The 23,529-nt window shown below is 39.7% G+C and overlaps 1 long non-coding RNA gene across 1 annotated transcript; it reads left to right on the forward strand.

The window, feature by feature from the left end:
* Nucleotides 1-14,961: 14,961 nt before the first annotated feature.
* On the forward strand, nucleotides 14,962-22,368 carry LOC136296334 (uncharacterized). Its single transcript, XR_010722894.1, has 4 exons — nucleotides 14,962-15,051; nucleotides 18,113-18,164; nucleotides 19,807-19,881; nucleotides 22,357-22,368. It is a non-coding gene; the product is annotated as an uncharacterized lncRNA (long non-coding RNA).
* The last annotated feature ends 1,161 nt before the right edge of the window (nucleotides 22,369-23,529 follow it).

A 23,529-nucleotide genomic window follows, 5' to 3' on the forward strand; every position in this document is an offset into this window, starting at 1 on the left:
AGGATACAAGGTACTTTTGTAAAGCAATATGGAGAAAGACCTATCGTTATTCCAGGCAGGCTGCATCCACACAACTAAGGGTCTGTCCCAGCCACGGTACAGAGCAGAAAGTGTGTTTGTAGTTCAGCTTCTCATAGCAGAGGAATATATATATATATATTTTTCTACAGTCAGGTCTTCCATGCTGGATTTGGAAAATTGTGTCACTAAACCCACATCCCCTCCAGGGTCGCAGCTCTGCAGCACTGGGGACATCACAGTCTTCCTCATCTGAATGGCAGCAGACCTCCAAATAAAGGATCCTCAGATCTTTTATTTTCACTCTTAACTACTGACTGGATTTTTAAAAAGTTCTTTTCACCTTGTGTAAAGCAGGACAGGGATTGGTTTCACAACATGTCATTACAACTATTACAGCTCACACTATAGCCCAAAAGCACTGTTTTGAATCCCAAACTTGAGGAATTTTAGAAAGTAACAAAATTCAGGAGAGTGGAATTTTAGCCTTCCTGAAATTATGATATTTGTGTTAAGAACACAAACTTTAAAGATTTTTTAAGACACCACATGTGCGTGAGATTCAAGGTGGGTATGAGGTACTTAGTGACCCAGCTGGCACAGAAGGACATTGCCCCCTTAGATGTCCAGCTCTGTGCCTACAGCTGGGGGATGCCACTTGATTGACATGGAATAGCTGCTGCCAGGGGTGACTTCAGAGGACATCACTTCATGCCACTCAGCTGGCTTTCACAGCTGTTCCATGCTCTGTGGTGCCAAAGCATTTCTGAAACCATCATTGCCTCCGCCCAGCTCAAAACCTGAGCTTCCCAATAATGCAGCAGCAGAGGAGAAATACATCTCCTTCTCCTCACAGGTGAGTTCTAGCATACACATCTCCTACTTACAGAAGGATCTTGGCATAAGCAAGTGCTTAAAGACAAAAAAAATTGAAAAAGGGATCTCATATTATACGTATACTCACTATGGCCATGTTTTGTATTTAACTTCCTTTTATATTTAATAGGAATTAATAGATATTTTCACAAATAGGTCTCAAATGTTATAGGCGATTGTGGAGTTCAGTAGGTCGATTATTACTTCAATAGAGCATTATCTGTTGACGAGCTTGTAACCCATGCTATCCTTATCTGCTAGATGTTCATCTTATCTATTAATAATTTATAAACCAACCTCATTATAAGGCTGTAGTATCTACTGCAACAGATTACAGAAAAACCAGGCAGGACTCAGGCGCTAAAAAGTTTCTCTTTGCAGCTAATCCTGGCTTCATTATGCGTTCCTCATTGAATTTTATCGTAAATTCTTGATATTCTGGGGAGATCCACTTCTTCCTAGGGCGTGGTTATCAATAATCTGTGGGCTGCATTTTCCCACATGGCAAGTGATGCCTGTAGCAGAAGCTGAGCTCTTGCCATTGTGTCGGCACAGACAGGTTTGGGAACAGGACCAAGGGTTCGCTAACAACCCTCAGAGTGAGCAGAGTTCTACACAGGCTTGTGGGCCTGAGTGCAGCAGTGAGGCCACAGCACTGCCCATCCCTGAGTTATTGCCTTCAATCTTCCTTTCGCAGGAGACCTGTCTAGTGTCTGAGGATACAGCTTCAGCAGTGCACTAAACTGTGCTTCCTTTCTGGGCCATGCTCCTCATAGATTTATCTCACTAAGGTGGCAACACAAAGTACTAAACCTACAAGCAGAAGCACTTGGATGAAGTAAAATGGATGAAGAAATTCCCAAAGGACAGGGAGTGGTTCTTTTCCTGATTTGTGTGTACAGAAGAGGGAAAAGCTTAGAGAAAAAAAGTGGTATATGCTCAAGTCTTCAACTTTTCACAACAGTCACTTTCCAGTGCTATCTAAATAGCAAGTCAACGTCTTTTTTTACAAAATACTCTGCACTTGAATGTTTTCTGCCAGTCCACCCTCACAAAGTGGCACGAGAACACTGACAGCCACAAGTGCTCAGCTGCAGGGTTTGGCTTTGTGAAAATGAATAGCTAAGCTGGAAAGAGCGGGTTCTTCACAAAAAGAACAGTACAGTCATCCACAGTGCACACATGCTTGTTAAAATCCATTGTTCTGAATACATGACAGCACACCTTTCCTTGGAGCCCCTTTGGGCAAGAGACACTCTCAGGACATCCAGGACGAGCAGCTGGTCTGGGCAGACTCTCAAGGCAAAAATCAGGGCTTTACTGAAGCCATGGGCAAAGTTCATTTTGACTTCAGCAGAGCCAAGACTTTTCTGTCGCCTTATTACTACATTTCTTGGCTTTCAACATTACTGCATATTTTTCTGAGCAATTTTAGGCAAACCTATTTCAGTCTTCTGACAAAGATATTCATGATGAATAGTAATTGTTCTGTTGTAGTAGTATCCTGGGACCTTAGCTGTGGACCCACATGCATCCACAGCAGCAGTGTGTGGATGCATAATAAAGAGACAGTTTGGGTCTTTATTTATGTATGGTGCTCTTTACCTTATCCTCAGACATTGACATGAAGGAGTTTAAACTGAGAAGTAAACACAAAGATGTGGATAGAATCTCTGGTTCAGGATGTGCCTGGTCTACAGACTGCCAAAACCTGGTAAGGATTGATGTCTGCTGCTCTTTGTCACCCTCTGTAGGTATCCTCTCCTGTCCCTTCTTAAAAGCAGGACACAGTCTGAATTTTCCTATACTCTCAGTAACAGCGATTTTTCTAACCTCTATTATGTTGGGAAAATCTGTCTGGAACATCACTGGTATAGTGGCAAACAGATAACAATCCTGCACTGGGACAGCAAATGGATGGTTCTTTCTGAAGAACTATTATGTTGCCTTTTTTTTTCCATAAATGGGACTTTACAGAACATTTTTGCAGTTCACAATGAATGATGCCATTTCTAACTTAGTGTTTCCACCGAGATTAGTCTGATTTTCTACATATATTTTGGCCCATAAAGTAGCCAGTAATCTAACAGCCTTTAAAAAATCTTACTCAAAGTAAACAATTTTTCCAAGTCACATTTACAATAAATCTCAGTCTTGTAGGCTGTGAGATCTTTCACTGTCTATCTATCTCCTCACCCCCATACCATGCTGAGTCATTTTCTAAAACTAATACAGTTGCTTTTCTATGAGCAATGAATGAAATCTAAAGTGAATGAAATCTAAACATAGACTACACCAGGTAGATTATGAGAGGGAAGACATATGCAATCATAACTTCCCAGCCTTGCCAGAGTTGTATTTCCTTATAGTCCTGCCAGCATATGCAGTGAGACAACACAAAGAAAGAAAAACCCTCAATGAACTGTAAGGGAAAAGAAAAAGTCCTCTTTTCCTTACGTGTGCATTTCCTTTCCATTCTATTCTAAACACGAGCAATTAATTAGAAATGATCCTTTACTGGCAGAGATTATCTTGTGGTGATGTACCTTGCTACCTTCATCATACTTTGTGGGATTTAGCCCTGGATCCCAGCCATGCTTTCATGATCTTTCCTACAAGTAGCACTCACATTTTTTCACACAGACATTAATAGACAGACATGAACAAACATTAATAACCATTTCTACACTTGCTTATGTGTCTTTTAGTGCAGAGACAATAGTCCCTCCCCAGAATCTGTAACAGTCTAAGACAATTCAAAGTATACAAAACTTACACACCATGATTTTCAAATATAACTGGGAAAGCATAATTTTAATCAGCTCTGTTTGATTATTCCAGTTGGCACAATGTGTAAAAAGGTATCACAAATTATTTTGAGATATTACCCAATTACAGAGAGACATTTCCAGAGAGGAAATTCAGAGCATCTCAGTAATGGCTTGATTAATACACCAGTCATATTTTAGCAACAGATCATTTGATTGCTTATATGAACTGGTTTTGTTCCACTTCCTTTAAATACAGAAAAATACTAAGTAAACACACAGCTCCATGAACAACAGAACCAATGAGCCTGGTTTTCTATAGATTTGAGTTGGTAAGAAAAAAACCTACATGAACCCTCTGGCATCTTGCAAACTTTAAGCTCTCCTTACTACTTTTCTTTTTCTCTAAATAGCCATGTATCTTCTAAAAACCTTTCAGAACTTTGATGTCTTTGGGACTAGTAAACTATTTAACTTGGTGTTATATTTGGCTGCAAGTGGTTAGCTTCAAAAGTTACTGGAAAGAGAGACATGTGCATGCAGATGTGCACAGCTACATACACTCACACACACAGAGTATAAACACATGGGCTGCATTTAAATAGAAACTCATTCCCTTTAAGAAACTGGTATAAACTGCTGTAACTCTACAGCTTTTGCCCATCATGCCCACTTTCAGAATATAAACCACCAACCATCAACTGATATCATTCTTTGATAAGGTTTAATGAATAAAAGAAATGGTACTCCCTAAAGAAAGTAATTTTCTTATTTCTTGGAATGTATTTTTTTCCTTATATCTCTTTCTGCTTCATCTTTCCAAAGGAAGCCTCCTGCACTACATTATTGCTAAGCTGAAACATAAGTGACAGAAAAGCAAGCATTGACCCTTATCATGTCAATGGCAGCACTGACATTTTTACCCAGCTATTTAAAGCCTGGACTCCACAGTGCTGTCCATAACTCTTATCATAAATAGAGTCTGGTTCAGTAAGGCCAAAGACAGTCAACTGTGCAAGAAAATCTGAGAATGCTGTTAGAACTTGCTGTTATTTAAATATTTTAAACTGACAGCATTTGAAAACCAACTTGAAAGCTAAAATTTAAATTCACCTGCCTTTCTGTGCCTTAGGCTATGAAATCAGTTCAGACAAACAGCCAGCCACAAACAATGTCATGTAGGACTTTGTAATGTAAAGCTCATAGTGAGATCACAGCAAATAGAAGGTTACACTAGGAAGCCTATGCATACAGGATCTTCACAACACAGAGATGCTGTGTTCAAAACATTCTCCTCCCAAAGCCTGAATGGAGTAGCAATGCCCTGCACACCTACATAGCACTGATGTCAACAAAAGCAGCCTGGCTTGGAAGGCAGAGCCAAGCCAACTACATGAGTTGTGCATTGTGTGGTTTTCCCTCTGCAATACTATCCATAGCCAGAGACACAGAACAGCAGGTGGCTCGGAGCTTAAATTTCCAAGTTTTCTCTCAATGAAGGCCAGAAGCTGATAACAATATTGATGCTGGTGGTGGGATTCTGCTATTTCACCAGCATGGCTCATCTGAACAGGTCTGCTATGAAAAACTTGCCATTGGAAAGGCTCTGCCAGTCAGAATTCCCTCTGAAGGTCACCAGAAAGCCCTGGCTCAGACTCCCAGTCACAGATGGGTGAAGGTCTATGTTGAAATGACCCCACTCTCCCTCCCTCTCTATTCTGTCTAGAAGTTCACATACTTGATGCTTAAGCAATTCCCTGAAACTCCTCTGTTCAATAGAAGTTTATTCATTACAGAATCTTAGAGTGATCTGGGTTGGAAGGGACCTCAGAGATCATCTCGTTCCTCCCTTCTGGCCATGGGCAGACACAAATGGATTACACCCATTTTTTTCTTCTGGTGGCACTATAATTTTGTTTTAAAAGCTCCTTTTCACCAATATTATTTTATCATTTTATTGTTAGTAGAAAACAATCAGATATTCTTCCTGCTTCTGTTCTGATAAATAAGCCAAATATTTTTATCTTTTCTCACAAAACAAGTTTGCTTCACTCACTTGATCATCCTGAAAGTTTCTTCTACACCTCCTTATTTCTCTTGAACTCAGGTGACCAGAAACACACCAGAACCACCACAGATGGTTAAATAAGTAGAATAACCCATAGCAGATTTGCAAGAAGCTCAGCTGTACAATTCTCTCAAAAGCAAAGAAGGGTAAGATAATAAGATAATACAACTTTTCCTCCATTACCTGATTATAGGTAAGCCTGAGGGGAGGGGTTTAAATTGAAGGATAGAATATGACCTGTAATTTGGGATTAGTGCAGATTATTTGTGTCCCTTGGAAATATTCATTAATTATGTTTTTATATTACTTGGATAACTCTTGTCTCTCTCTCCTTCCAATTCATTCATACAAAGGAAATACGATACACTGACATTTATACTTCACACTCTTATAAAGCAAAGCTGATTCTTTTTATAACAAAAGGCTTGAGCTACATGGATTCTGTTTGCTTTTCTCAGATTTATGTGATCATGCTCCTTGCTTCTCTGCTTTTAGGATGGTTGTTAATATTCTAAAGCTTTTGTTACCTTCTCTCACACTTCAAGACATTTCCTGGAGAGAATTGTTTATCAAACCAGTATTTTGTGTTTGTAAGAAATGTAACTTCTCTCATAAAAAGAAAAAGGAAAACCACAACCAACAACCAAATTTCATAAAAACAAAATAGAAGAAAGAGATTAGGCAAAAAAAAAATTGCATATCTTCTAAAATCTGCTATAAAAGCTTCTTCTGAGGCTTTCAAACAAGATACTATTAGACTTTTTTAACCATTTTAGCAATGCTAAGGGTACTGCTCAAAATTATTGAAATTGCAGGTCTGAGCGCTCAGCTGCTCTAAAAATCAGGTCCTTGTGGGTCAAGTTGGTCATTTCTTCTGAATGAACACTTAAGAAAATGTTGGCTTTCAGCAAGTTGGTTCAGACTATGAATCCACTCTGGCAGAAATGGGAACAGAACTCAGGTTTTTTGACTGATTGATCAAATGGCTCAACTGTGCTATCACCAAGAAAGAGACTTTAAAGGATGACTCTGAAAGGTTATTTTCATTGAATTCGGAGTACATAAAATGTGTTGAAAGGGTAAAACTTCTTGAAAGGGTTTAGAAATGGTTATATTTTTAATCTGTTGTGGTAGAATTTCCAACTCCACTGTTCAGCGAATCTAGACTGACAAATTTATTATAGTTATAAGGCTGAGAAACCTATTAGAAGAAATATAATAGAAGGTACATTTTTGTGAGGCTTTAATAGGAACAGAAACAATTCAACAAAGGACTAAATTCTGTAAGGTGGGAAAAGTCATTTATTAAATCTTTCTAAAAAGATTGACTGACCTTTCTTTAAAACATGGGGCTTTTTTTTTTTTTTTTGGTCAAAAATGAAAAGCTCAAGCTTCATAACAACAACCCAGTAAAAGGGTTTATTAGAAACTGGCTTCGTGTGCAAGTTCAGTTATTTTTATTGTCAGTAAATGTTGGTGTTATGCAATAAGAGAAGCACTGTTGACTCTCTAATTTTTCTCTGGAACCAAAGAAATTCATAATAAAAGCACTCAAAATGTAAACTGAAATTAAAAAATAGAACACTGCTGCTCAGATTTGTATGGCAAAATCCAGAAACAATGGCTGAGAATTCAGCTCATGAGGAAACTGTGCCATAACTGTGAAGGTGGTGTTATTTCTTCTACCTCGGCTTACAGTGAAAGTCAAGCTATTCATATCAGGCATCTTGACATTCGTATAAATGCCTGTATTAAAATTCAAAGTACTTTTTGCTGCTGTAGATGTATCATCATTACAGAATAAGACAATTTTAATGTACGACCAGATGGCAATAGCATTACTTAGAGTGGCTAAAAGCTGTAGGGTGACTTGTACACCCAAGGCAAATGGCCTGAAACTGAAGATGGTGTCCATCATCATCCCAGAGCACAAAGCTCAAGTGTCCAGTTTTTTTGAAGCATTGTGTGAATGCAGTTGGAAGAATATTTAAATAACCAGCAGTACCTGCATGTGATTGAATTCACATGAAATTAGGAGGCACTGACCTGCTTCTCGGTACTCTTGCTATGGTTTCAAACAGGAATCTCAAAGCAGGCCAGAGCTGACAGACTTTCTGTCTGTGCAGCAGGCAATGTCAGTCTTGAGGAACTCCAATGAACCTCCACTAGGGTGTGAAAGACATAAGCTGTGAATGGTTTTGAAGCAGATGGTCAGACACTGATCAGGTACATAATTACAGGCACCAGTCTGAGGAAAGCAGTTTCTCAAAGCTCCCTACACAGCCGGTAAAGAACGATACCTCTGGTCCTTCAGAGCAGCTCCAAATGCTCAGCCTCGGGCCTACACTGTAGCCAAGGAGAGCTGAGCTCTCGGCACTGATTAGGGAGGGAGCCAGGGAAAATCAGCCTTCCCTTGTATAAACTATCTGACATGACTCTCACTTAGGAGCCAAAAAAGTGTATTCTGTCCCTCTTGTTCACATGCACATCTTTTGCTCTCACGAGGAGCTTGCTCTCCATGCTGGGGAAGAAATATCCAGTCTACACAGGTAAGTGATGTGCTGGTTGTAAGATCAAAGCTAATCACCTCCATTCAAAGTACTCCAAACAGGAACAGAGAATGGTGCTTCTCCAAGAGGTTTTTTATTGTGTTTCCTCTGTGCCATTTAGGAAAAACAGACAACAAGAGTTGTTTGAAATAAAGTTTTAATTTACTATCCTAACATGCTGAGAAGCAATTAGATTCAAGTTAATTACTGTAAATAGTTATTACAACTCCTTGTAAAACGCTCAACTCCCTGTACATCGGTTAAAGTCAGTTGAGACCTGTACCTTTTTTTTTTTTTTTTTTAAAAAGAGAAGGCTTAATGTTATTCCTTAAGGGCCAAACTATTTTTGTGAACTCTTCAAAAAGAAGTAGCTATACCACAGATATTACTGATGGAGAGCACCTGTTGGGGCACGTATCCCCTTGACAAGACTGAGTGGGTGTATCAGCAAACTGTCTGAAGAATTGCCTAGTCTAGTTTATATTTACAGAACCTTAAAGGACTTTCCTCAAAAGAAAAAATAAGGAAAAAAATTGCAGCTGAGTATTGGTTTTCCTAGATTTGTTCTATTTATCAGGTTTCTATCCCTACTTGAAGCATGAAGTATTGTCTTGTTAACATCTTTTTATCAAGAACAGTACTTTTTTCTTTGACACTGGACAGAGTCTGGCCTGGCCTGATATCGGCAATTGATGGAGAGATGGGAAGACTGATTTGGTGATCAGAATTCGATTTTACTCAGGTTTTCCAAGAGCTTCAGACTAGCTATGCTAATTAAATCTGTCTTACTCTCAGTCTTGTATATTCCCACAGCCTAATGCACAGTTTTATACCACATTTTGACAGGCACACAAAGCAGCTGGAGTTCCCCCACTTCTGTGCCTTCACACACACAGCTCTTGGTTCTTCCTCTTCACACAGGTCTTCCAACTCTTCCTCTGAACTTGGCCTAGTCATCTCTAGTTTGGACTATTTTTGCACCAGCTGATGGTTGCTGAGCCCATCCTGGTATGCTGTGTGGGTTCTGGTTCACCTGAAACAGGTACAACAAGCATACACAGATGACATTAGTTTGTCTAAGCATAGAGTAACGTGTTGGACTTTTTTTTCAACAACACGTAACTTCCACATGTGCATCAGTGTTTCCCACACCAAATACACACCTTTAGCTACGAAAAAACCCCAAATACAGGAATGTGTTGTTGAGTTGTCATACTATTCATGAGCTTCATCTCAGCTCTAATATCACTACTACAGAGAAAACAACAATCTGTAACACAGGACAGGGAAGGGTAGGGGACCTGCCAACAGAAAGGTTGAGAGCTAGCCTCTAAATATTGGAATGTGAAAGAGGAATTAGAAACCCATTTTTTACCCTCCTAAGTCTGACACCTTATTAGCTCACTCCTGCTCTGGGAGGGCATTTCCTTGCAAGCCTTTTCCTTTCAGCTTGTAGTAACTTAAAGCAGCTTTGCAGAGGACTTGTGCAGTTGATTGAAATGCTGCCAACAGCCCCTGCAGCTGATAGGAAAACTGCCACAAGCCAAGGTGATGGCCACAAGCTGCTCTCTCTGATGGGATTTCACAGCTCTCAGAGTGTCCCCTAGGCCTGCTGCATTTTACCAATGATATCACTCAACAAATGTTTATGAAGAGATAGACCTCAAAGTGGATATTCAGCGACTGTACCAACAGAGGTGTACCTCCAAAAGGTGAGGGAAGGAAGAAGTGGAAAGCAAGGGGGGAAAAAAAAAACCAACCTAAAATATGTGCATTTCTTTAAAAAAGTTTTGAAGTGGTTTCATATAAGAAAACTCCTTTCCTACAGTTCTTCCTTTGAAATACTGGTGTCTTGCAAGCCCAATATATGAAAACATTTCCTTTTTTAAAAACTGACATATGGCAAAAATTGGTAGCAGTAAATAAACGCACATAAAGCTAAATTGTGCCATCCTAAATGTTAGTAAAAATGACAAAATAAAATACTATCTATATAAACTACTCACAGGTGTGTAGCATATTACAAGCAAAAAAACATATCTTGCAATTAAAAGCCCACAATATTTTTTTCAGTTGTCTGTAATTACATTTTTTATATGTTTGTTTAGTAATATCAATCCAAGACATCATTTTGAGGATATAATTAACTGCATGTTAGAACAGGATGTGTTAGACTGTTTTTTGTGTGTTGAAGAGACAAAAATCTCCGTCAGCTGTATTTAAGTGCCACCTAGTGTCCCAATCCACCAATTTCACTCAGAAAACCCTCAAAGTTTTCAGAGCAAAATCAAGTTGCAGGGTTAAAAAAGAGCGAGGGTCACAATGTTCCCGTTTCAGTGCTAACATTAAGTCCTTAATCCATATGGGCAGTAAGTACAGATCTCAGGGTCCCACTGGCAAGTACCTAGTTGTTCAAATTTTTATAGCAGTGATCCAACAGTAAACTCACATAAAGATAGAAGTATCTAATGGAGACAGAATCTGGGTGGAAAAAAGGCTTTTTATAAAAATAATTAAAGTTGAGGTTTTTTTCTGGAAGATCCATAACATAACTGGAAGCTAAGGCGGGGGCACACATGACACGACACATGTAACTGTAGGACACACTACAGTGAGGTGCCAGTGCATTCAGATATGCAGGAGAAAGCTTTTTTCCACATACATAACTTCCTCCCTCAGCTCTGTCCGCTGACCATGACACCAAACAGTCTGGAACGTCACCTGGATCGGTCTGGAGTGTCACCTGGATCGGATGGGATCAGCTGTCCTGGCTGTGTCCCTCCCATCACCTTGTGCACTCCCACAGCATGGAGCAGAAGCAGGATACGCCGTGACTCTGAATAAACCCTGACCAGCAGAAATAAAAACATCTCTGAGTTATCAGCTCTGTTTCCAGAAAAAATTCCAAACACAGCCCCAGATCAGGTACTGTGGAGAAAATTAATTCCACCCCAGCCCAAACCAGCACGTGGGGATTTCTGGCTGTTACCAGCACATTTTTTTTTTTTTTCCAATAAGTTTAAAGCTTACATTTTTGACAACTTCAGAACCAATCTAGGTTAAAATAAGAATTTCTAGCTCAGTAGCTATGAACTTCACCCACTGTCACACCAGCCAGCCATTAGAAAATTATGGCTTCCATCCTGTCTCTGTTTCCGCAACACTGAACCAGTGATAGTATCAGGAACTTAACTGAAATGCTCTTGGCATTCTCGTCACAAATGGCATCTATAATGGTCTATGTAAACCAAACTTCAGTTTGTCTCTTTTCGTCCTGAAATTCATTAAATGCTACAAAGAAAGAAAGATCGCAGCCATTACAGAGAGCAGGAGTAGCTCAGAGTAAAATATGCAAAACACTTGGGCTTTCTGCTACATGTAGTGTGACCGTAACAATTAGCTTTTCACACCTTTAGAAATGAGGACCGACTCCTACGCCTCTGGGACAGATATTGGAAAGTCTTGTCTTTAAATCACAACGATAAAAAGAAATTAAAGTAACTTTTTAAGTACAATTTATCCTGACTGCTACAGTAAGCAAGGGTAAGTTGACAAGTACATTAAAGAACTTCTACTTATGTCAAGAAGTGAATTAATGTGAATTTGTTGCAGAAATAGAAAATAGGGAAAAAATAGAAAATATAAAGAGATGAAAAAGCACAAGAAAGTTTCTGATCAGCAGTAAGAAAAGCTTGTGATGAGGTGTCTTAAACTAGGATGAGAGAACGTTAGATAGAAAGACAAGCACTTCCAGAGCAGCTTTTAAGAAAACTGCAGCTGCACATGTGCATAAATCTATTGAGCACAAATCACAGGGATTAAAAATCTTTTTCAGCTTTATATAGTTTGGAATTTTTTGTGTTTTCTGTGAAGGACAAAACACGTAAAACAAAAAAAGGTGGGTTAATAGTGCTTTTTTATTTGGAGTATATTTTGATGTAAGTTTGCAATTTTGTAATTTTGTAGTTTAAAGGACTAGACTCGCCTCAGCAACTCTTCAGCTTTGAGGCCGGGAAGGAACTCAGCCCTGACACACGGGTAGGACCACACTAGGTTTGTAAACCACGTGGAGAACCGGGCTGGTGCTGCCGGGCGCTCTCCCGGGTGGGACAAGGAAGGTTGTGCCTTGCACAGAGGGACAAACTTATTTTAAAGGCAGGAACTCGCGGGACACCGGGCCGCGACCCCCATGAGGACGAGCCCGGACACGCACCACCCACCGCCCGCGGCCGCCCTCAGCGCTCCCGCGCTCCCGCCCCGGGCTCTGATTGGCCCCGCGCCCTCTCGCTTCTCCAATCCCAACGGCGGAGCCCGTTCCCGCCCCCGCCTGATCCCGCCCACCGAGGCGGCAGCTCGGCTCCACCTTTCCGGCCGTCTCCATGGCAGCGGGGGCGGGGGGTGTTTTAGGACGTCCCGGAGACCGGTGCGGGTGGTTGCTTTCCTTTTCGAAGCCGGCGAGGCTAAAGGTAAACTAGCTAGTGTATTTGGTATTTTATTATTATTTCCTGACTTATTCTCCCGTAACCATGCGGGATGGTACCTTTCAACGACGTCATAAATCCACCCCCCCCCCCCCCCTTTCCCAATGGTAGGGCGCAGGCGGTGCGCGGCCCCGCTGCGGCCGTGGCGCTCCCGCGCTGTTGGGGCCGCGGCCTGAGGCGGAGCGGCCGGGGGTCCGGGGGTGGAGACGCCGTCCTCGGCTCGAGGGGCTTCCCTGGGGCGGCTGCAGATCCGGGGACTGCCCGCGGAGGTTCATCCCGGGCTGCCTCAGGCCTTGGCATCCGCCCGGGGCAGCGGTTGCCCCACGGTGCAGCGGGCGGAGGATGCTCAGGCTGGTGCCGGTTTGTCGCTCACTGTGGTGCTGGTTTATCGCTCCGGTTGTAAGCTATAGGCGCCCTTAAAGACAGGAGGTACGTGCGGCGGGGCGCTCTGGCTTCTCCTGTCGCCGGTGAAGGTGTGTCGCAAAGAGCACCAAGTGCCCCGGCTGAAGGATGGAGCCCGTGGCGGTGTGATCCGTGTCAAACAAAGTTAAGCATTAGCAACAGCACAGGTTGATGGAAGTGTTTTCAGAGTGTGGTAAAACAAATTCCTAGAAGATGGACCCCAACGTCAGCAGAGGCCACGTGTAAATCGCTGGTTTCAGAGTTAGGTGTGACACGTTATAGTGAGGAGGCCTTAACTAATGTTATCTTGATGAGGTTTTTAGTTCTCCCACCTCTAGACATGAACATGTGACGAGTTACTTAATTTTACTTAATGTGACAATAACACAGTCACCTCTGAGGTGAAAAAAATAAAAAATAACCAAAACATTTTCAGTCTTCTGAGAAGTGCAGTAGGATCTTTATTTGCATCAGTGATCTCCTCAATGGCTCAGAAAAAAACCCAATAAGTTCTAAACAATGTAAACATAGTTTCCTATGAACAGGTCCCTGTGTCTGTGAGAAGTGGTTTACAAGGGTAACTGTGTTCAGTGTAACGTGATAAAAGCCAGAAATCAGTAATGTAAACAGTAATAGACAATTTATGTAAGCACAGAGTGTGCGTGTGTTTGTAAGCATCTGAAACTCGAGAAAACTCAGTGCTGAATCTGGAACTGAAAAAAAAAAAATGGTTTTCATAAATTATTAGAATACAGTAGCATTTTCCTAAAACATATTGTGAACATTAGTAGTGTGAATGTATTCAAAGCATATTGTAGCAGTGTCTCGTGGCAAGTTTTGTGTAGATAGCTGACATATAGATATAACGTGTGCAGCTTTTTAACCAGAATTGTTTAATACTGGAAAGTGTATGTTAATGTACATCTTTAGAAGATCTTGATTTCTTTTGGTTTTCATTTTTTAGAGTACAAAACCGGGGCAAACAACCGAAGATGTCATCCTGTTTGTCTCAGGAGGTTTACCTTGCTACAAGACATGAGGAGATGTGAGTAACTGTGCTCTGCCTCGCAGCAGTTTGTGTTGGGTCTTATGATATTCCCCCTCCCTGTCCACGACCTTCGGCGCCAGTGAATCTGAGCTCTGCACGGCACAGTGCTCCTTCAGCAGTGGGCTGGAGTTCCAGGAGGTGGCACTCTTCCTTCAGGAACCATGGGAATTAGCATCCTTGCCTGCCGTCAAAGGGTATTTAGGTTGATGAGGTTTTTGACTTCCAATGGTGGTAACTGGTTTTAAGATCTGCATTGTTAACCTGTCACCGTTAAAGTCCTGTTTGGGGAAGGTAATTGGATTCTCTCACTCAATGCCTCAATTATAGAATTGCTTCTTTGTTGCCCTGTAAACTCAAATTGTGAGGCAAATACAGTAGTGATTCAGGAAAACTTGCTTTTCTTGTAACAACAGTAGGTGCCAACGAGCAAGCGTAGTAATGATCGAGTCACCCCAACCCACCCTGTCTTTCCTTCTTGTGGGAGATTCAGTGTTTCTAAACACCTCAGCATTTGAGGACTGCTGCTTGCAACATTATAGCTTGGTGCAAGCACAGCAGGTGATGCCTGCCTGTACCTTTTCTCTCCCCCAGCACACCCACCCTGCAGCCGGCTTAATTAGCCCCAGAGTTTTGAGAAAACTGGGTAAGGTAAAAAGGTTATTTTCTAGCTCCTGAGCAAAATGTTCTACCCACTTAGCAAAATGTTTTCCTTTGTAGACTGTCTCAGAGATCAGAGCTGCTACAGCAGATGGAGACTTATCTAAGAGACAAAAAGACTAAAAAGACATGGCAAACTCAAGCAGCTGATGCAGCTCGTAAAAGGAATGCAGCACTTTTAAATGTAAGTTTCTGCAACTACCAGGAACCACATCAAAATGTCACGGTTATGTAGCTTAGATAATTAAAAAAAAAAAAAAAAAGAAGTGTTTGCTCTATAGTTGTCATTTGAATTCTCTTCTATATGGTTCCCTTCCCTGGAACTTGCCCAAAAAGTATTAAATGACAGGTCTTTATTATCCGATGGCATCACTACCTATTTCCCGTGCCCTTCTTATAAAAACCTCGAGGTGGCAGCTGCTACTATGTATTTTTATTTTTTTTAAGCACATGTAGAGATGTAACACATGCTAGTACATGTCTGCCTGAGAGAACTTAGGGGTCTGTCACAGCCCCTCTACGCTTTGATTCAGGACATGGGGTTTGTTTGGAAATGGGCTGACCAGGCTAGAATGCTTTGGGCCAAGGGTAGGAACTGTTCTCCTACTGTGGTTGTGTTAAGCTGTGGAAGAGGTTCTCAGTTTAATATTTTTCTCTAAAGAGGTGTAGAGTGACTTCAAGCATTTTACTTGCAAGTCTGTAAAAGCAGTGTTTGGTGTTTGGCTCTTCATAAGGGTGACACCATTAATAATGTTCATAGCTGTTCTACATACTTATTGTCATATTTAGGTAAGATTTGTTTCCTAGGCAATTAAAAAGATCTAAGTTGGATGGCAGGGACTGGTGTACTGAAAGGCTCCTCTGGAACCCTAGCTCAGGCATTTGAGTTTGAAGAGATGCACTTGACCACTGACATGATGCATTTGAAAAATGTGTCTCAGTTTTTCAGGAGGCTGAAAACTGAACCTCCTGTGCCTTTCCTTTAAGAAAACTGAACCTCCTGTGCCTTTCCTTTAAGCTCCTAGTTATTAAGGGTCCATGATGCCTGCATTGTGTTTATTGAGAAAGTAAGTTTTACTCTAGAAAATCACAAGATTAATTTGTGTCACCAGAATTTCTTTGGGTGTTTTTTTTTTCATGCAGAGCCTGGTTCAGATTGAAAATGTTCGCATTTTAAATTTGACATTTCACATTTTGAGTGGGTATAATTCTGTTGCGTTCGAGTTCAGATTTAAACGAGAGGTTTATTTAGAGAGGGGCAGACAAGGAGAGCAGTTAGCCAGGAATGCCTTCTTAACTATTCTGTGACAAAGAAGATTTTTCAACTTGGGCTGGTGAACTGGTACATTCTGGACAGGGGCAATCAAGCCCCTCTTTATTGGGTAAAGTAAGTGTAGATGCTTCAGTGAGAGGCTGAGGACAAATTGATGGTTTAGGTGTTTTTTTCTGCAGCTCTTACTCTGTTGATTTAGTAATTTCAGCCATTATGACTCCCATTTTCCACAGGCATTTTAGGTTAGATTTTTGCTTGGTAAATATAGGGGTTTATAAATTATGTCTTTGTGAATGCATTCTCAGGTTACATATGCAGGCAAACACAATAAATGCAGAGGGTATTTCTCCATCCTGAAAGCTTGATTGTATTGGAAATGGTAACAATAGCTCAGACATATACAGAGGGTAAATATTTCTGCAGTTAAACAGATATTTGCTATCTTCTGTCACATCCTCAAAATTGTTCCTTTCAAGTGTCAAAAATGTTGGTGTTTGTACAGAAAAAAAGCAAAAACATATGTACCAAAACAAATTCTGTTGCAGGATAAAATAGCATAAATCAATTTAAATCTATTAATTTTGTCCTAGTTTTAACAAGCATGCACTCCTGCAGATGCTTTTTGATAACAGAAGAAAACAGGAAAAAAAAAAATCTATGCAGCATAATATATGAGAAGCTTGAAAACAAGACTGATTAATGTGCCAGCTTCAGAATATTGTTCCTGATACCAGGCACTGTACATTTCACAGTTACCATGTGGAGAGTTGTTGATTTGGCCTACTCAAAAATACATGGACATGACGAAGTGTTATTTTTTTATTTGCATTTCTGGTTTTCTGCATGTAAGCAAAATCAGTTGTTTTCAGTAATAGATCATAGCAAAAGCCATTTTTCTTTCTCTGTGCTAGTTGGAATTTATGCACAGGAAAGATTTCAAAATTAATTTAAATTCTAATCAGTAGGAAGCTAGGAACTAACCTTTTTTTTTTTTAATTGAAATTTTGACATTACAAGCATTTGTTCAGCATTTTAGCATAATTATCAGAGTATTTTCCTCGATGTCTTTAGAGGGAGACTGCAGATTAGGGAAATCTGTATCATTTGGTGCTTATATAATGTTGTCGTAATAAAAGCAGAAATTAGACTAGTATTTGTAATCTAATTTATGACATTTGTTTCTCAGTGATATTTCTTGTGTTTAGAAATATGTATTACTGTGCAACAGCTTGTACCATGAAATAGAAAAGAAAGAGTATGCTATATAGTAATTAGTACTGGAAAGGTAATTTAAAACAAATTTGCTTTCCTTCCCGGGCATGCAATTCCAGAATTATTTAAGTGTGATTGTGCCAGACTGATATCAATATAAGTGACAGCTGAATTTGGTCCCCTAAAAGCAGTGCATGTGTCATGCATTCCATTTTACCTCTGGGGAAGGGTCTTGAATTGTTTTTGTTCCAGTCCTTGTGGTTTTAGGGGAAGCACTGTAAGATGCTCTCTTTTTTTTCAGTATTGTGACATATTAGATTAGCTGGTTTTTTTCCAAGGAATTTTATACTGCTGATGTATTTATTTTTATATTGATGACAGGGATTTATTTTTCCTACAAAGCTAACCAGTTGTGGAGACACACGAGAAGTGCCATCTAATCTTTTTGTAGTTCCAGTTATTTTCTAAAGCATACTACACCTTCCAGCAAAAATTTCCTTCACTGTCTGTCATTAAATCAGTATTCTGAATGACAATAGACTGCACAACACAAACTGGAGTGAGCAATGAAAAGACACGTCCAATATCTAGGCTATGCCAAAGTGACCTTCTCTACTAAGCATATATGCACAACTGCTGTCTCCTTTCTTGCCTGAAAGACATTCGTTTCCTATCACCATAAACATTCCAGTTACTTGGCTGAGTCTATAAAGAAATAATGACTGATATTCTTCTTCCTTCCTGTGAAAAATTCCTACAGTAATTAGGAAGAAGGAATCAGAAAGGAGGAAAATCCAATGGAAGAATATGAGGTGAACATTACTGAATGATCCTTTATTCAGTATGGTTTGTTATGGTGGTAACTTCTCCAGGCTTGGCCTGAGCCATTCTGGTGCAAGCTTCTTTTGGTGCTGTTTGTGTGTATCTGTTTTAAGTATGTGCAACAGAGAAATTCCTTGCTTAAGTCACCTAAATCTGTGTTACTTTGACATTGTGGTTTCGAATGGCCTATCTCCTTTTTCTTGTTTCCTCTATATGTTTATCCTATTAGTCTTTTCTTACCTGAGATGGGGCAGCCATTTGCTGCTTCTGAGAATTTGGGTAAGTCTGAGAATTAGTTTACTCTTTCTCTGACTCCTTTAGTTTCCTACAGTGGTATGGATTTTGCTGTAGAAAAAATTTTGCTTGGGTTAGGTTTGTAATTATACACAAGAGAACATTGTAAAAGGAATTAATGAAATAAAATAAGATGAGCACTAAATTGAACAATCTGACTGTGTGTGTGTCACTAAGTTGAACTTCAGCAAGGCTGGTTTTTTGCTTTTATTAATAATACTCTACTGAACTAAACTTGAGTTGAACACTGTTTACTTATTGATGTATTCAGACTGGCTATTATTCAATACGAGTAATCGTGTTTGGTCTCTCTTGTGGATATGCTCCTCCAGAATCTCACTCTTCTTTTCAGCAGCAGTGGTGGTGAATATTTGGGAAGTCCCTTTGGGGAATTTCCTCTCTCATTTAGTTTTTCTGTTGTACTCTTCACACCCGCTCTCTGCTCCCAACTCTGCCATCTGCTATACTTTCTTTCCCCCTCCACTCTGTTCAGCTTTGGCTTCTTCACACCCCACTCCCACGTCCCTTTCTGTCTCTCTTCATCTGCCCACCACTCAATCTCTTCAATGTTTGGGTATGGAACTAAGCCCACAAGAACAGGTCAGAACTTTAAAGGGGGAGGGTGGTTAGTTTGGGGGCATGCTTTGATTTGTTTGTTGCTGTTGTTTTTTTTGGTTTTTTGGGGGTTTTTTTTTGTTGTTGTATCATTTTTTTAAAAGATTTATTTGGGCCTCTGTGAATCCAGCACACATCCACTGGACAAGCAGAAACCCAAATACTGATTTTTTTTTTGTAAGAAAACTATGTGAGGTGCATTGTCATCCAAGCTTGTCTGGTGAACAGCTTGCTGCAGCTCTACATTTATGTGCACATGTTATGCATGCATATTAGCAAGTCATCTTTGTCTTGAGAAGTAAAGATCTTGCACATAATTTGCCTAGTTACTTTACAGTTACAGTAGCTAGAATACATACTTCAGTCTTAATGCAGCACAGTAAAAGATGTTCCCCTCTATTTCCTAAAGTTTTATAGAACAGAATGTAGCTGATTTACCCTGGTATCCAGAGAGAATAGCAGTGCTTACAGCAGAAGTCTTACTTGGTTGTGAAATGTATGAAAAAGGTGCAGCAAACATATTTAGCAGATGTAGGGTGTTGGTCTAAGTAGTACAAATTGTATTTCAGAATGACTAAACATATATTTGAACTTCAGTGTTAATTTTTAGAGGCTGTTTAGCTGTAATGGGTTTATTTAGTTAATTTAAATGTCTTTATATGTGTATTTTCCTTTTAAAATTCTAAGTGCTTGTTTTTAAAATGTACTTTGCTTGTGTTTTAGGATATAGAAGCAGCAGAAAAAAGGCTGCAAGAAAGAATGTGTTTGCTTCCACATCCTGATACTGTTAAGTTAGAAGTAAGTCCTAGAACTCTGTCTTTTCATTTGTTTTCTTTTGCTGTTTACCAAATATTTTGCGCTTTTTTTTTCCCCTGAAGCATGCTCTTAAAGTGAAAATAATTGATTTTAAAATCCAGTGACTGGTATAGCCAAAGGCCTGTGTACTGTGTAGCAAGCTGAACCTAAATTCTGGGACAAGGTCCCTAGATTCTGGAGCATTCTGGTGGAAATATTTAGCAGCTTTCAGATCTATACAGACTTCTATTTAAAAATGAAGTCAAATATATAAAAAAATTAATATTGTGAATAGCAGAAGGTTACTGTGTTTACTGTATAGAGTTATTTGGTTTGTTTTATATGGTCATCCCATTCTCAGTTTACCACAGACTGTCATCTTTACATCTCAGGGTCAACAGTTTATGAGCATGAACAGAGCGAATTTCCCATCAATTATTTTAGAGTTGTGTGGAAGCTTATGAAAAGTACTGCAGCAGGAACACTCGGTTCTTTCTTTTTTTCTTCTCAACCTGCAGTCCCTAAAGCACTACTTCAAGATAAAAATTTTGAGCGGATTCCCATCTGTTTCTTGCCCCAGTGGTTTGTGTGCTGTGTGGTGGCAAAGGCACAGGGGCAAAGTGTCCCGTGCTGGTTTGGGTGCCGGGGCTCTGTCAGAACAGGGCACAGGGCCAGGTTTCAGCACTGTCAGCTGTGAAGAGAGGTGCACTGTACCTCAGCTTCACACCTGCTGGGCATGTGTTGGCATGCTTAGGCTACTACTTAAAGGAGAAGCATCACTTCTTGTTCTGGTTACTGTTCAAAGTTTTCATCTGTCATTGCATTTTGTAAATAGCCTCCTGTGACTGTGACAGGGTGCACACTGGGTATGCCCCTGCAGTGGCTTTTTTAGTATTTTTTAGACATTTTCAGGCAAGAGGATACGTTCTTTCCTGAGTACCTGTACGTTTTGAATGATGCTAAGGAAGATGCCAGCCTTCTAATATTAAACACTCAACCTATTTTGACTGTAGTTTTAGACTCTTCAGTGACTTTGGAGACACCACTGGAGTTGTTTGGGTCAGTTAGTCCCGTGGTGGGTGTGAAGCTGCTTGTCGAGCAAAGTCCACACACATTGGAGGCTGCAGAATGTCTGCACTCTGCAGCAGTGGTGAAATTTTGGAGAGAACAGAGTTACTATTTGAAGGAGAAGATCCTATTTCAGCTTTTTTTTATGCTTCTAGAGAAGAGTGCTATAAATAGTGGAAAAAAGAAAACTTTCTTTCACGGTACAAAATTCTTGTGCATGCTTTGTTCCAAAACACTTCTGAGCATATTTCACTCAGCCATATATGTGTCTGTATTAATATACTCTGAAAGTTATGGCTATAATGGATCCCCAGCTTGCTGAGTCGGAGTAGTTTTGTGTGACAGCACATATGCTTGTCAAAAAAGATTCTTTGAGTAAATCTGTTGAGGAAAATATTTTTGTAAACCTGCAAGAGCCATAGTTATATCTGAGTTACATGTAAGGATCAAAACGATTAGCCAGGAATCTAATACTTTGCAGGGAGATCTTCAGTTTTTATGCTGCACTTCTCCTTCATTATATACTTAAGTAAAGAAAAAAGGCTCACTACATATGTAACGTAACTGTTTTCTACTGCAAAATTACATTTTTCTGAATGGACAGCAGTGGCAATAAATACTTACATATGTGCATGGATTGTAGTGTTATCTTAGCACAGTTCCTAGATCATGTTATTTTGTGGGGGAAAATGATACCTGGCACTTAAAATTTTCCTGAAAATTCCTACCAACAACAGTCATCCTTAGGATACCAATACAAAAAGGATGAATGATTAATAACCAGATAAATAATGTGTTAAATTTATTACTCAGAGGCACAGTGTAAAGCAAGAGGAAGGATTAGATGATCCACAGTGATTCTCCTAGACCACACGCTAAATATACATCAGCTTTTTATTATTATTTTAATTTGTGATCCAAATACTGGGGATGATTACTTCATCAGTGAGTTATCAAGTCTAAAATTTTACTCAAATATTTTGAACTATAGTTCATATAGTACTGTAAACTTACATTGGTAAATGTGCAGCTTTCATTTCTAACGTTTTTTCCACTGCAAAATGCAATTCCAGTAACAGACATGCTTAAACATAAAAGCTGCTCTTGGAAAAGTGTATAATCATGGAAAATAGTTTTTTAAAGGTACTGTAAGGTCTAAACTGATGTGTTGCTTACCACAAGAGGGCACATTCAGTCACTTCACAGTTTGTCCTGCAGAATGAAATATTTCCAAGCTGATATTTTGTATCATACAAGAGATTAAAAATTTCATATGTTAAGTACGTTGTTCTTTTCTGAATTGCTTTACTTTTAAAGTAAGATTTAATAATGCATTGAATTTCTATATTGTTTTAAACTGGCTGAAACGTATTTTGAAATTAAGTTTATTTTTTCTTATATCTTTCTCAGACTCTCTATTGGGCATCAATAAAAGAATCTCTTCCTAAGTGGGAAGAGTTTCTTTTAGGAAGAGCAGAAGTTCCTATTGGCTTTAAGAAAACGAAAGCTACAAAGCAGAGCATAAACTACCCTGAAGAAGATTCACAAAAATAAGCATTTTAGTTTCATTTTGTTTTGTGATTTATCAGTTAGGCAGAGAAGATCATCCAGATTGGGCAACAGAATATTGTGCCATTAAACTGCAATGTAAATAATTTAAATGAAAATTAATTATATAGAATAATTTCATTCCATCGTTGCATTGTGTACAAATCCTTATTTTTATTCTGTACTAGAGAAGCACTCCTCAAATGGGCTTTTAGGATCAAGAATCAGCAACATTGGTGTATAGATTTCCAATGAGGCAATTGGGTTTTCAGTGTGAAAAGAGTTTTATGTTATTTTTAATCCTCTGCTTCTACATATAAGTGCGATAAGTAAAGACAGATTCTTGCATTATCTTTCTTCACTTCAGTCATCTGTGCTGCATGCCTGCTCGTGGATGAGGGAGAAAGGAAGAATTTACTGTTAGCAGAAAAGGCAGACTGTGCATCGGAGTAGCCTTGGTTTAGCCCCAGGAATCTGTGCGAGAACCTTCACGGGAGCAGTTGTAGAAGGAACAAACTTGAATTTCTGCATCTTGTTTTCCCTGATTTTTTTTTGTCATTGCTGCTTTCCTCATTCATACACCTCACTCCAGGCAGCTTTTCCCACCCTCCTTCTGCCTGCATTGTATTTCTTGTCTAAGGGATGGGCAAATAAATCTCTAGGGTTTTTTGCTACTTTTAGACTGCTCTTAATGCTATTTTCTTTCTGCTGATATAATCTACAAGTGAGAACTTTTTCTGAGGCATGAAAAGTTTGAAAGAAGCAAACTGAAAGGTAACTGGCAGTGGCTGTCCAAGAACAAAGCATATACAGAAGTTGAGGATATAATATTTTCATTTTCAGCATTGAACAGCTTCTCGGCTTCCTCCTGCAGAGGTGCAGTATCAGTGAGTTTTAATTGTACTGAGCTAGCTAGGTATGAAAAATTCACTGATGCAGAACTTCTAAAAGTGTCAGTTCAGTGGAAGATCCTTCCTGGTGTGTAACATGGCCTGCAGAAAATTAATCTTTCCTAACCAAAAGAAGCCTAGAAAA

The sequence above is a fragment of the Chamaea fasciata genome, unplaced genomic scaffold (assembly GCF_029207755.1).
Source record: "Chamaea fasciata isolate MVZ Bird 193981 ecotype frontalis unplaced genomic scaffold, bChaFas1.0.hap1 SCAF_13, whole genome shotgun sequence".
NCBI classification, from domain to species: Eukaryota; Metazoa; Chordata; class Aves; order Passeriformes; family Sylviidae; genus Chamaea; species Chamaea fasciata.